This window comes from Salmo salar, chromosome ssa12 (genome assembly GCF_905237065.1).
Source record: "Salmo salar chromosome ssa12, Ssal_v3.1, whole genome shotgun sequence".
NCBI lineage: Eukaryota > Metazoa > Chordata > Actinopteri > Salmoniformes > Salmonidae > Salmo > Salmo salar.
In genome coordinates this window covers 97,315,949-97,328,810 of record NC_059453.1, presented here as the reverse complement: position 1 = coordinate 97,328,810, position 12,862 = coordinate 97,315,949, and positions in this window count along the sequence as shown.

The window sequence follows — 12,862 nt, the reverse complement described above, 5'->3', positions numbered from 1 at the left end:
GGTTAGGAAGTGCAGCTCAGTTTCCACCTCATTTTGTTGGTAGGGGCACAAAGCCTGTCTTCTCTTGAGAGCCAGGTCTGCCTACGGAGGCCTTTCTCAATAGCAAGGCTATGCTCACTGAGTCTGTACATAGTTAAAGCTCTCCTTAATTTTGGGTCAGTCACAGTGGTTAGGTATTCTGCCACTGTGTTCTCACTGCCACTGTGTTCTCTGTTTAGAGGCCAAATAGCATTCTAGTTTGCTCAGTTTTTTTGCTAAATTCATTCCAATGTGTCAAGTAATGATCTTTTTGTTTTCTCATGATTCGGTTGGGTCTAATTGTGTTACTGTTGCTGTCCTGGAGCTCTGTGGGGTCTGTTTGTGTTGCTGTCCTGGGGCTCTGTGGGGTCTGTTTGTGTTGCTGTCCTGGAGCTCTGTGGGGTCTGTTTGTGTTGCTGTCCTGGGGCTCTGTGGGGTCTGTTTGTGTTGCTGTCCTGGAGCTCTGTGGGGTCTGTTTGTGTTGCTGTCCTGGAGCTCTGTGGGGTCTGTTTGTGTTGCTGTCCTGGAGCTCTGTGGGGTCTGTTTGTGTTGCTGTCCTGGAGCTCTGTGGGGTCTGTTTGTGTTGCTGTCCTGGAGCTCTGTGGGGTCTGTTTGTGTTTGTGAACAGAGCCCCGAGACCGGCTTGCTTAAGGGACTCTTCTCTAGGTGAATCACTCTGTAGGTGATGGCTTTGTTATGGCAGGTTTGGGAATCGCTTCCTTTTAGGTGGTTGTAGAATTGAACTTCTCTTTTCTGGATTTTGATAATTAGCGGGTATCGGCCTAATTCTGCTCTGCATGCATTATTTTGTGTTTTACGTTGCAAAACAGAATTCTGCACGCAGAGTCCCAATTTGGTGTTTGTCCCATTTTGTGAATTATTGGTTGGTGAGCGGACCCCAGACCTCACAACCATCAAGGGCAATGTGTTCTTTAACTGATTCAAGTATTTTTTTTTATCCCAGATCCTAACTGGAATTTTGAATTCCTTTTGATGGCATAGAAGTTCCAATTTGGTGTTTGTCCCATTTTGTCCCATTTTGTCTCTCAGATCGTTGACAGCTTTGTGGAAGTTACCTCTGTTGCTGATGTTTAGGATGAGGCAGGTATAGTTTTAGGGCTTTTATAGCTCTAGGGCAACAGTGTCTAGATGGAATGTGTACTGAGATTTACTGTCAGGGTCCAGGTCTGACAGAATCTGTGCAGAAGATCCAGGTGCTGCTGTAGGCCCTCCTTGGTGGTGGACAGCAGCACCGGATCATTAGCTAACAGTAGACATTTGACTTCAGATTCTAGTAGGGTGAGGCCGGGTGCTGAATACTGTTCTAGTGCCCTCGCCAATTCGTTGATATACAGTGCATTCGGGAAGAATTCAAACCCCTTCCCTTTTTAAATAAAAAATGTTCCTCATCAATCTACACACAATACCCCAAAATGACAAAGGGAAAACAGGTTTTCAGAAATTTTTGCAAATGTATAAAAAAAACAAAAACAGAAATATAAGTATACAGACCCTTTGCTATGAGACTTGAAATTCAGCTCAGGTGCATCATGTTTCCATTGACCATCCTTGAGATGTTTCTACAACTTAATTTGTATCCACTTGTGATAATTTCAATTGATTGGACATTATTTGGAAAGGCACACACCTGTCTATATAAAGGCCCCACAGTTGACAGTGCGTATCAGAGCAAAAACCAAGCCATGAAGTCAAAGGAATTGTCCATAGAGCTCCGAGACAGGATTGTGTCGAGGCCCCCAAGAAAACAGTGGCCTCCATCTTTCTTAAATGGAAGAAGTTTGGAACCACCAAGAGTCTTCCTAGAGCTGTCCACCCGGCCAAACTGAGCAATCGGGGGAAAAGGGCCTTGGTCAGGGAGGTGACCAACAACCTGATGGTCACTCTGACAGACCTCCAGAGTTGCTCTGTGGAGATGGGAGAATCTTTCAGAAGGACAACCATCTCTGCAGCACTCCACCAATCAGGCCTTTATGGTAGAGTGGCCAGGCGAAAGCCACTCCTCAGGAAAAGGCACATGACAGCCCTCTTAGAGTTTGCCAAAAAACACCTAAAGGACTCTCAGAACATGAGAAACAAAATTCTTTGGTCTGATGAAACCAAGATTGAACTCTTTGGCCTGAATGCCAAGCATCACGTCGGGAGGAAACCTGGTACCATCCTTATGGTGAAGCATGGTGGTGACAGCATCATGCTGTTGGGATGTTTTTCAGCGGCAGGAACTGGGAGACTAGTCAGGATGGAGGGGAAGATGAACAGAGCAAAGTACAGAGAGATCCTTGATGAAAACCTGCTCCAGAGCGCTCAGGACCTCAGACTGGGGTGAAGGTTCACCTTCCAACAGGACAATGACCCTAAGCACACAGCCAAGATAATGCAGCAGTGGCCTCGGGACAAGTCTCTGAATATCCCTGAATGGCCCAGTCAGAGCCCGGACTTGAACCCGATCAAACATCTCTGGAGAGACCTGAAAATAGCTGTGCAGCGACGCTCCCCATCCAACCTGACAGAGGTTGAGAGGATCTGCAGAGAAGAATGGGAGAAACTCCCCAAATACAGGTGTGCCAAGCTTGTAGCTTCATACCCAAGAAGATTCGAGGCTGGTCTTCCCTGTGGCTCAGTTGGTAGAGCATGGTGTTTGCAACGCCAGGGTTGTGGGTTCGATTCCCACGGGGGGCCAGTACAAAAAAAATTGCTGTTTTGTCTCAGCAGGGGTGATGATCGGATTCGTGTTTATCGTCGAAGGAATGAACGTTACACCGAGGCCTGTACTCTTAGAGTGGGATCCAGGTAGAGGGTCCGTCGTGGTCTTTTTTTGTTTGATTTATTTATAAATGTGTGTGGAGTGAGCCAAGCACGGGTCCGTCATGGTCTGGGGCGGTGTGTCACAGCATCATCGGACTGAGTTTATTATCATTGCAGGTAAATCTGAACGCTGTGTTACAGGGAACACCTCCATCATGTGGTACCCTGACCACTCACTTTTTTTATTTGGTTTTAAATTGTGTGTATTCTTTTGAATAAAAAAAATAAAAATGGCTTGAATAAGTAAAGTATTTTTAATAAACTGTGCTGGAGTGGATTTAGCTACAACATAATGATTAAAAAACCAAAAAGGCAACCGGAAGTTGCGAACTTCCCCACTGTCGCTAGGTGGCAACAGCGCTTCATGAAATGGATCCGAGCGCAACCTGTCAAGTGTCCAAAACATTTAGCATTTTTACATCATTTCTTGGGTTACAAACTGATTCACAATTGTATAGCATTAGCTACTGGTTACAAAACTTTCACTCAAGCTACATAAAACATTTTTTGTAGATAGCTAGTGGTAGCTGAGTAATGTTATGAGGGTGATGATGGATTTTACAGGATGACATTATTATTGGGCTGAGAGTCGTGGTTTTAGACGGGAGAGAGGGACATTGTTGGCTAAATTGAAGGACCCAAATTAGCTAGCTGTTGTGCTAACCCAGGGGGAAACAACAATGCCAGAAGCGAACTGGCTGTTAACTAGCTAGCTAGTACAGTAAATGACCTAGTTAATAATGTGTGTTTACTCCGACATTTAGCTACGCTAACGTAGCTAGCTAAGGGTTAACCAGAGTACCGTTAGATAACTCATGTTAGCTAGCTAACAGTTAGCTGGAGACTTGGTCTCACGTTGCAAGTACATTCTATCTAGCTACATTTAACGTGAGTTACCCAGGTCTAGGTAACGTTAGTTATCGTTAGCTTGCTAGACTAGCGTCTAGTTAAACTGAGGCTATACGTTAGCTGCTAGGTAACATTTTTTTTTTCTTCGGGAACGACAACTTCATTCAGGGGTCTGTCTTGTTTGCCTTCCTATCTGGGATTTCACCGATTTGCTTCCATCTGTTAAACTGAGGATTCACAAAACCTGGTAAGTAAACAACGTTTGCTATACGTTGTTTTAATGTGTAACTAACTAGCTGTGAAGCTTGCATTGCCACGAACGTTGGTTTACTAGCTATCTGGCTGAGATGATCTCAAATATATTGGTTTATTAACATACATATTTTGGTAACAAGGCTAGCTAGCTATGTGACTAACGTTGTTTAGCTATCTAGCTAACGTTCAGATGGTCCACGAACAATGGTATCAGCTAGCTACTTACAATATAAAGATCTTTGCAATGTTTGGTTGTTGTTAATGCAATGTCTGTGATAGCTAATGTTAGCTTAATTATAAACATGAACCGTGATTGTTATAACGTTAGCTAACTATAGACGGCAGTAACGTTAACTAGCTAACTGCTCTTGTCATGTCCAGTAGCAGTTCTCTAGTGTTAAACAGTGGCCCGTCATATTCTGCCCTTGAAAATGACTGGCAAGTCAGATGGACCTCTACCTGAACATGGATTGTTATGTTCCGTTGTTTACTCACTTGCTCCTCTTACATTTTAATGAGAGAGAAAGAAAATAGCATCAGTTTCATTAGGAAGTCTTGTAAACTGGCAGGCCAGGCTGACTGACAGACATCCAGAGAATTCCCATCCCCTCTGCCCATGCCAGCACCTCCAGGCTTCAATCCTCTAGACCCCCCCCCCCAGCCCTCTCTTAACATCACCACAGACCTAGGGTTGTTGCCTGTGTAACAGTTGTTAAAGTACTGTGTGAATTTCACCAGGTTCATATTTTAATATAACATGTTGATTTGTTATTATGCATGTCTACATCCTGGGAGTAGGGGAGTGTGTACTTTTTCCCTGCGTGCTCAAATCATTTTGATGCACTATGAGAGGTAGGCACACTTTTTCTGTTCGTCTTCAGAAAAGTTTGATTCTTTTAAAGCACAAAGTCATACACACAGTGTTTTGTTCATGAATAATGTTGTATATTTAGAGGTTAGTCATAAGTGGATGGTATTGTTAAGATGTAATTGTACTTTTTTTAGGATGATATTAACATTCTGAATTCAACATGTGGTTAATAGCTAGCTAAGGTATTAGCAGGCTATTGTATGTGTGAACGATGGTTAGCTCCTCGAATGATCCCAGTCCCTTGTATTGTGCATCTGTTGTAGAAAGAGGAGACGATTCGCAGAACATATGTGCTCTAGAAAATGTTTTATTTTCTTTTGGATGCAGACGCAGGATGCAGAGGGTGAATTCTGCTTAATTAAAACTACCTGATCTCCAAAGTCCACGTCTATATAATCTCAATCAACCACACACAACGCAGAGTTACACCTGCCTCCCCGCTGGGCTGTACCTCATCAATTAGCATTCGGGTCACCTGCCGAACGTGTCTTTTTCCATACCGAGCCACTTTCCAAATACAAAACAAAAATGGTACTGGTCACATACACATGGTTAGCAGATGTTATTGCAAGTGTAGCGAAATGCTTGTAGATCCGACAGTGCAGCAGTATCCCCGGTATGGGTGACCTCCCTTGTGTACTGAAGCTGACAGTGGTGTAGCCTAGTGGTTAGGGGCGGCAGGTAACCTAGTTGGGCCAGTAACCAAAAGGTTGCTAGATCGAATCCCAGAGCTGACAAGGTAAAAATCTGTCGTTCTGCCCCTGAACAAGACAGTTAACCCCCTTGTTCCCCAGTAGGCCGTCATTGTAAGTACGAATTTGTTCCTAATTGACTTGCCTAGTTATATAAAGGGTAAATGGTAACTAAAGGCTGTCTCTCCATGCCTCTTGGTCCCAGGCTTTGGGATAGTTAAAAGGCTGCTCTCTCCATGCCTCTTGGTCCTGGGCTTTGGGATAGTTAAAAGGCTGTCTCTCCATGCCTCTTGGTCCTGGGCTTTGGGATAGTTAAAAGGCTGTCTCTCCATGCCTCTTGGTCCTGGGCTTTGGGATAGTTAAAAGGCTGTCTCTCCATGCCTCTTGGTCCTGGGCTTTGGGATAGTTAAAAGGCTGTCTCTCCATGCCTCTTGGTCCTGGGCTTTGGGATAGTTAAAAGGCTGCTCTCTCCATGCCTCTTGGTCCCAGGCTTTGGGATAGTTAAAAGGCCAGAGGACCTGAGGGACCTACTGGGTACATAACTTAAAAGCATGTCTGACGTGTATTAGGGTGAACAATAATGGATTGATTTAAAAACCAATAGAATAATCCTAAAATGAATTCCAGAACTCACAGGCAGCCAGTGCAGAGACCTTAAAACCGGTTTAATGCGTGCTCTCTCCATGTATGTTTTGCAGTTGAGAACATTACAGTAGTCAAGCCTGTTTGTAATAAAATCATGGATGAGTGTCTCTCTATCAGCCTGATAGAGAAACGGTCACACACCATGGCAATGATCCCCAGGTGGAACAATACTCTATCCATTTTAAACAATTTCAGTTTAAACATGCAATGATTCTCTTCATTTATTAGGATATCTGTGGTAGTAGTGAACACATGTGAAATTAAGATTAATTAACCACTTTATTTGGACATTTGCACACAAGGTCCATCCCGAAACTTGACTCATTTAACCCCTCTGAAAGACACATACATCTATCGGTTTTTAGGGGGGGGCTGTTGTGGGTGGTTAAGTGCCTAGGATTTGATACCAGCAACCCTCTGGTTCCCGTTCATTTCCCACCAGATTTTTTTCCCCCTTCGGACCCGGGATTCAAACTGGCAACCCTTCAGTTGCCGTCTCTCCTCTCTAACTGCTAGGCTACCTGCCGCCCAGATGGCAGCATAAAAATAATTTTAGTCAGAAAGTGTGTGATGAAATTCTATTGGAGTTGTTCTAACTGTCCATGGGAAGACACACAGGATTGTGGGTAATTGCTTAGGGTTCATTGCACAAAATCAGAAGCCGCTTTCTCTCGTCCGGTCTCCCATCTCTGCATATCCTGGAATAGCTTACCACGAGTCAACACACACGACCAATGTAGGCACATCATGGATCCCTCCCTAACGGCACTCTATTCCCTATATAGTGCACTACTTTAGACCAGGGCCCAGAGCCCATCATGCATGCGTCCCATATGGCAACCTATTCCCTATATAGTGAACTGCTTTCGACCAGGGCCCATAAGGAATAGGGTGCCTCTAATAACTGTAACTTCCTCCTTGTCTTCCCACATAAGTGCTGTTGTTTTGTCAATGCACAGTAACATCATGGATACTTCCCAAATGGCACCCTATGTTCTATGTAGTGCACTTCTTTTGACCAGAGCTCCATTTGGGACGGAGTCGTTGAAGACCAACTGACTGGTCAAGCAGAAGCAGGGTCAAGACAGACTGACTGGTCATGACTGACTGGTCAAGCGGAAGCAGGGTCAAGACAGACTGACTGGTCATGACTGACTGGTCAAGCGGAAGCAGGGTCAAGACAGACTGACTGGTCATGACTGACTGGTCAAGCAGAAGCAGGGACTGAGCCGACAGACAGACAGACAGACAGACAGACAGACAGACAGACAGACAGACAGACAGACAGACAGACAGAGAGCTCTGTTTGCTGTGGTGGTTAAGGTCAGGGCCTGTCAGTTATCTGATTTATCAGTTCTGGTTGGCTGTTTCTGTGGCTGTTTATCAGGGCTGACTGCAGGGCCTAAAATTAACTTTATGGGACACCAGCCACTGTAGCTAATCTACCAGCCACTCAGATTTTTTTTTTACCAGCCAAAATAACATTTTTCCCCCCTCCCCGCTAACATTACACCAACAAAACACAAAAAATGGATGAGCATGCTTTGTAGTATTTCTAAAACATAGGTGTATAACTTGTAAGAAGTAATGTGCTGTATTGTTTAATTTCATTTCATTTTTTTTGGTGACCTGAGTCTTTTTACAAAAATATCACAGATGAGACAATGTTGAAGGGCAGGAGGTTACCATGGTAATGCGACTCAAGTCATGTTTGTGCCTGTGAGATTGAGAGTCTGACTCAATGTTTTTTTTTTTTTTGTCACACCATTCTTGGTAAACCCTAGACACTGTTGTTTGTAAAAAAAAATATATAAAAAAATAAAGAAAAGCCCAGGAAGCTGGACTTTTCTGAGATACTGGAACCGATGATCATACTATGCTCGGTCACTTAGGTCACTCGTTTTGCCCATTCTAACGTTCAATCAAACAGTAACTGAATGCCTTGAGGCCTGTCTGCCTGCTTTATATAGCGAGCCACGTCCACATGACTCACTGTCTGTAGGAGCGATCCATTATTGTGAACGGGGTGGTGTCACCAATCATCTGCAATACAAAACAAAAAAACTAATAATTTAGAATCTAACTAGCTATGCTAACCATAAGTTACTGTATCTAATTGGCATGCTAACTAGCCTGACTGCTATCGTTACATCCGAAATGTGTTTGCAACAATAACAGCCGAGTTTCATCTCAGTGACTGTCTTTAACAACTTATGACATGTTGTTTGGACTGTTATGTTCATGACATTGTCACGAATCAACTGCTATACACTAATAAATCATTCAAATGTAGATGCTAACTAGCTATTCTAACCATAAGAGTTACTGTGTCTAGTTAGCATGCTATCCCGAATGTTACATCCCAACTATAGTGTTTGCAGCAATAATAGCAGAGTTTAATCTTAGCGATTTAGTCCAAACAAAATGTAGGCCTGTTAGAATAACACATTTATTATGAAATCTACAGACAAATCATTACTGAATCTTAGTTTCTCACCCTGTATTGTTGGTGCTAACGTTAGCAAATCTGGCTAACTAAGTAGCTATACATGCTGCATCTGTTAAGTCAGGCAAGTCAGTTAAGAACAAATTCTTATTTGCAATGACGGCCTTCCCTGGCCGAACCCTATCCCGGCCGACGCTGGGCCAAATCAGGGTCTGTAGTAATGTCTCTAGCACTGAGATGCAGTGCCTTAGACCTCTGCGCCACTCGCGAGCCCAAATGATAACAGACAAATACAACCTCATCGACTGTCCAAACCACCATTCAAAAACACTGGAGGCTTATTGGAACTAATAAAAAAAAGTATGAAGTTTACAAGTAATTCAATATGAAAATATAGGCTATTGGGAAATGGCACATTGGGTGCTGGAGCTGCACCTTCAGTCGGTGACGGTGGGAGTGGTTTTGCCGAATGGATTCATGGGAGTTTAAGCATTGAACAACAAAAAATTATATTGGAGTAAACTGACTATATACAGTACCTTTTGGACCCTCTCAGACCCCTTACATTTTATCAAATTTTGTTATGTTACAGCCTTATTTTAAAATCGATTAAATTGTTTTCGTTTTTTTCCCCTCATCAATCTACACACAATACCCCATAATGACGAATTAAAAACAGGTTTTTAGAAATGTTTGCTAATTTATTCAAAAGAAAAAAAAACATCACATTTACATAAGCATTCAGACCCTTTACTCAGTACTTTGTTGAAGCACCCTTTGGCAGATCCTCTCAAGCTCTGTCAGGTTGGATGGGGTGCGTTGCTGCAAAAATAGTTTCAGGTCTCTCCATAAATTTTCGATCAGGTTCCAGTCCGGGCTCTGGCTGGGCCACTCATGGACATTGAGAGACTTGTTCCGAAGCCACTCCTGCGTTGTTCTGTTGGAAGGTGAACCTTCGCCCCAGTCTGAGGTCCTGAGCGCTCTGGAGCAGGTTTTCATCAAGGATCTCTCTGTACTTTGCTCCGTTCATCTTTCCCTCGATCCTGACTAGTCTCCCAGTCCCTGCTACTGAAAGACATCCCCACAGCATGATGCTGCCAACACTATGGTACCAGGTTTTTCCTCCAGACATGACGCTTGACATTCAGGCCAAAGAGTTCAATCTTGGTTTCATCAGACCAGAGTATCTTGTTTCTCATTGTCTTGAGAGTCCTAGGTGCCTTTTGGCAAACTCCAAGCGGGTTGTCATGTGCCTTTTTACAGAGGAGTGGCTTCCGTCTGGACACTACCATTAAGGCCTGATTGATGGAGTGCTGCAGAGATGGTTGTCCTTCTGGAAGTTTCTCCCATCTCCACAGAGGAACTCTGGAGCTCTGTAAGAGTGACCATCAGGTTGTTGGTCACTTCCCTGACCAAGGCCCTTCTCCCCCGAGAGTCTCGGTGGTTCCTAACTACTTCCATTTAAGAATGATGGAGGCCACTGTCTTGGATGTCATTTTAGTCTGTTTTGGAGAAAAACAAAAGCTGGTGTTTTTTAGCCACTGGTTCGTTGTTTTGTAGTTTATGAGGACCATCTCTGGTTGGTTTAATGGCTTGCTACCTGACTAGCTTGTGACAGTTGCATGGCTTGTTTTCACTTGACATGGTTGTTATTCCATCACCACTGACTTAAAAGGCTCCCTCCGGTTCGAAATAAACAAGTTATTACGTCTATATGGTGGCCCTCACCCTCTGCGGCATCGGCCACAACGGTTTTCAGGGGAAATGGAGAGAGCCTCTGACGCGACTTCCGCTTTTGGACCTTAACAAGGAGACAACTCCATCTTAACTCCTCCTCCACATTTATTGGATTGGTTCAACAGTACAGAAGAGAACCTCCTCCTCCACATTGATTGGATTGGTTGAACAGTACAGAAGGGAACCTCCTCCTCCACATTGATTGGATTGGTTCAACAGTACAGAAGAGAATCTCCTCCTCCACATTGATTGGATTGGTTGAACAGTACAGAAGGGAACCTCCTCCTCCACATTGATTGGATTGGTTGAACAGTGCAGAAGAGAACCTCCTCCTCCACATTGATTGGATTGGTTGAACAGTACAGAAGGGAACCTCCTCCTCCACATTGATTGGATTGGTTCAACAGTACAGAAGGGAACCACCTCAACAGTTGTTTTCATTCTGCTACTTCAGGTTAGGTGTCCCTTGATGTTCTGGTCATTTGTCCATGTTTCTATCATCCCATGATGCAATTCCAGACTCTATGAACCTGGGTTCATTGAATCACCCTTTTAATCCCTTTCCCTGTTAATGTTAATATTAGCGGTGGGCATTTTAAATCATTTCATTATTTTAAATAATATCAGGGTGTTCTTTGGGGGGGGGCTGCTATAGTCGAAATGCATTGTTGCAACTTGGGAACTGGTTTGCTGTGCAGCCTGTTTGACTTGGGAGAGGTGCTGCTCTGCTTGCTTGCAGCAGGGGATGGGCTGGGGCCGGGGTATAAAATCATTGCCACTTGCCATAGGCTATCTATCATCCCATCTGGTAGTGCCTGTTGTCTTCACTGCATCAAATCCATGTAAAGAAGTTAGCCAAAATAGCCAGCTAATTTTAGGCTGTTTTTCTGTCCATGTCTACAACAACTCCATTCAAATTGAACAACAGCCTACCAGATGGCTGCTCATTTTAGCCGTCTCCTTCTCATTGTAACTAACTTAATAACCGTAATTCTATTTTGATGTACGGTGCCTTCAGAAAGTAATCACAACTCTTTGATTTTTTTCCCCCCACATTTTGTCTTCTTTTTCTTTTGTCAACAATCTACACAAAATAAAGTAATGTTAGAATTTTTCTTTCACTTTTGACATTTTGTACAAAAATTATGAAAAATCATGCGTGGGAGCTGTAGTTGGCAGCCACGTCCAGGTCTAGCCATAACTCGCCTGCTTCTCTCAATACTCTCTTCTTGCACGTCTATTCATCATTTAAAAAAATAAAATATAAATATAAATTAGCCGTGAGGGCGAGGTGGGTATGGGGATCCTGATGAATCTTCTGTTGTTAGATTAGATGTTACAATGCCGAGCGAGCAAAGTTGACGCATTTGTATAATTTCATAAAACAGAAGACAGTCTGAGTAGGCGTTCACAAGTTCACTGTCAAGTAGCCTCTGAGTACCAGAGAGGACAAATAGAGCACAGCTTCGTGACTGGCATGCTTGCAGCTTTACAGCAAATACCAACTTTACCAGCTGTTTTTCCTTGTGTGATTTTTTTGTTTGTTTTTGTTGTTGCACGGATTTGATATCATTTCGCAAACTGTTGCGGGCTGTTTTTAAACTAATCCAGGGTCGCTAATTATTGGTTTGATAAACAACGTTGTTCAGTCACGTTACCTAGCGAAAAACCTGCTAACTTGACAATAGGTCTTAGGCTAATTTGATTGGCCCAGGAAGAAAGGAAAAGGCTCTGCTTACTCATGAGATGTTTCATATGGGTGTGATTCATATAGGTAGGATTCATATAGGTAGGATTCATATAGGTGTGATTCATATAGGTAGGATTCATATAGGTAGGATTCATATACGAAAGATTCTTATACGAAGGATTCATATAGGTGTGATTCATATAGGAAGGATTCATATACGAAGGATTCATATAGGTGTGATTCATATGGGTAGGATTCATATAGGTAGGATTCATATAGGTAGGATTCATATAGGTAGGATTCATATAGGTGTGATTCATATGGGTAGGATTCATATAGGTAGGATTCATATAGGTATGATTCGTGTAGGCCTTAATGGAAGATTCAACTATATCAAAGGTAGGATTCGTATAGGTGTGATTCGTATAGGTGTGATTCGTATAGGTGTGATTCGTATAGGTGTGATTCGTATAGGTGTGATTCATATCGTCCTTAATGGATACTAAATTATACTGAACAAAAATATAAATGCAGCTTGCAACAATTTCAATGATTTTACAGAGTTACAGTTCATATAAGGAAATCAGGCAATTGAAATAAATTCATTAGGCCCTAATCTAGCCAGTCAGAACACCCAGCCAGTCAGAATATGTTTTCCCCCAGAAAAGGGCTTTAAATACTCCTCAGTTTCATCAGCTCTTCGGGTGGCTGGTCTCAGACGATCCCGCAGGTGAAGATGCAACATGTGGAGGTCCTGGGCTGGCGTGGTCAGCGGTTGTGAGGCCAGTTGGACATATTACCAAGTTCTCTAAAACACCATTGGCGGTGGCTTATGG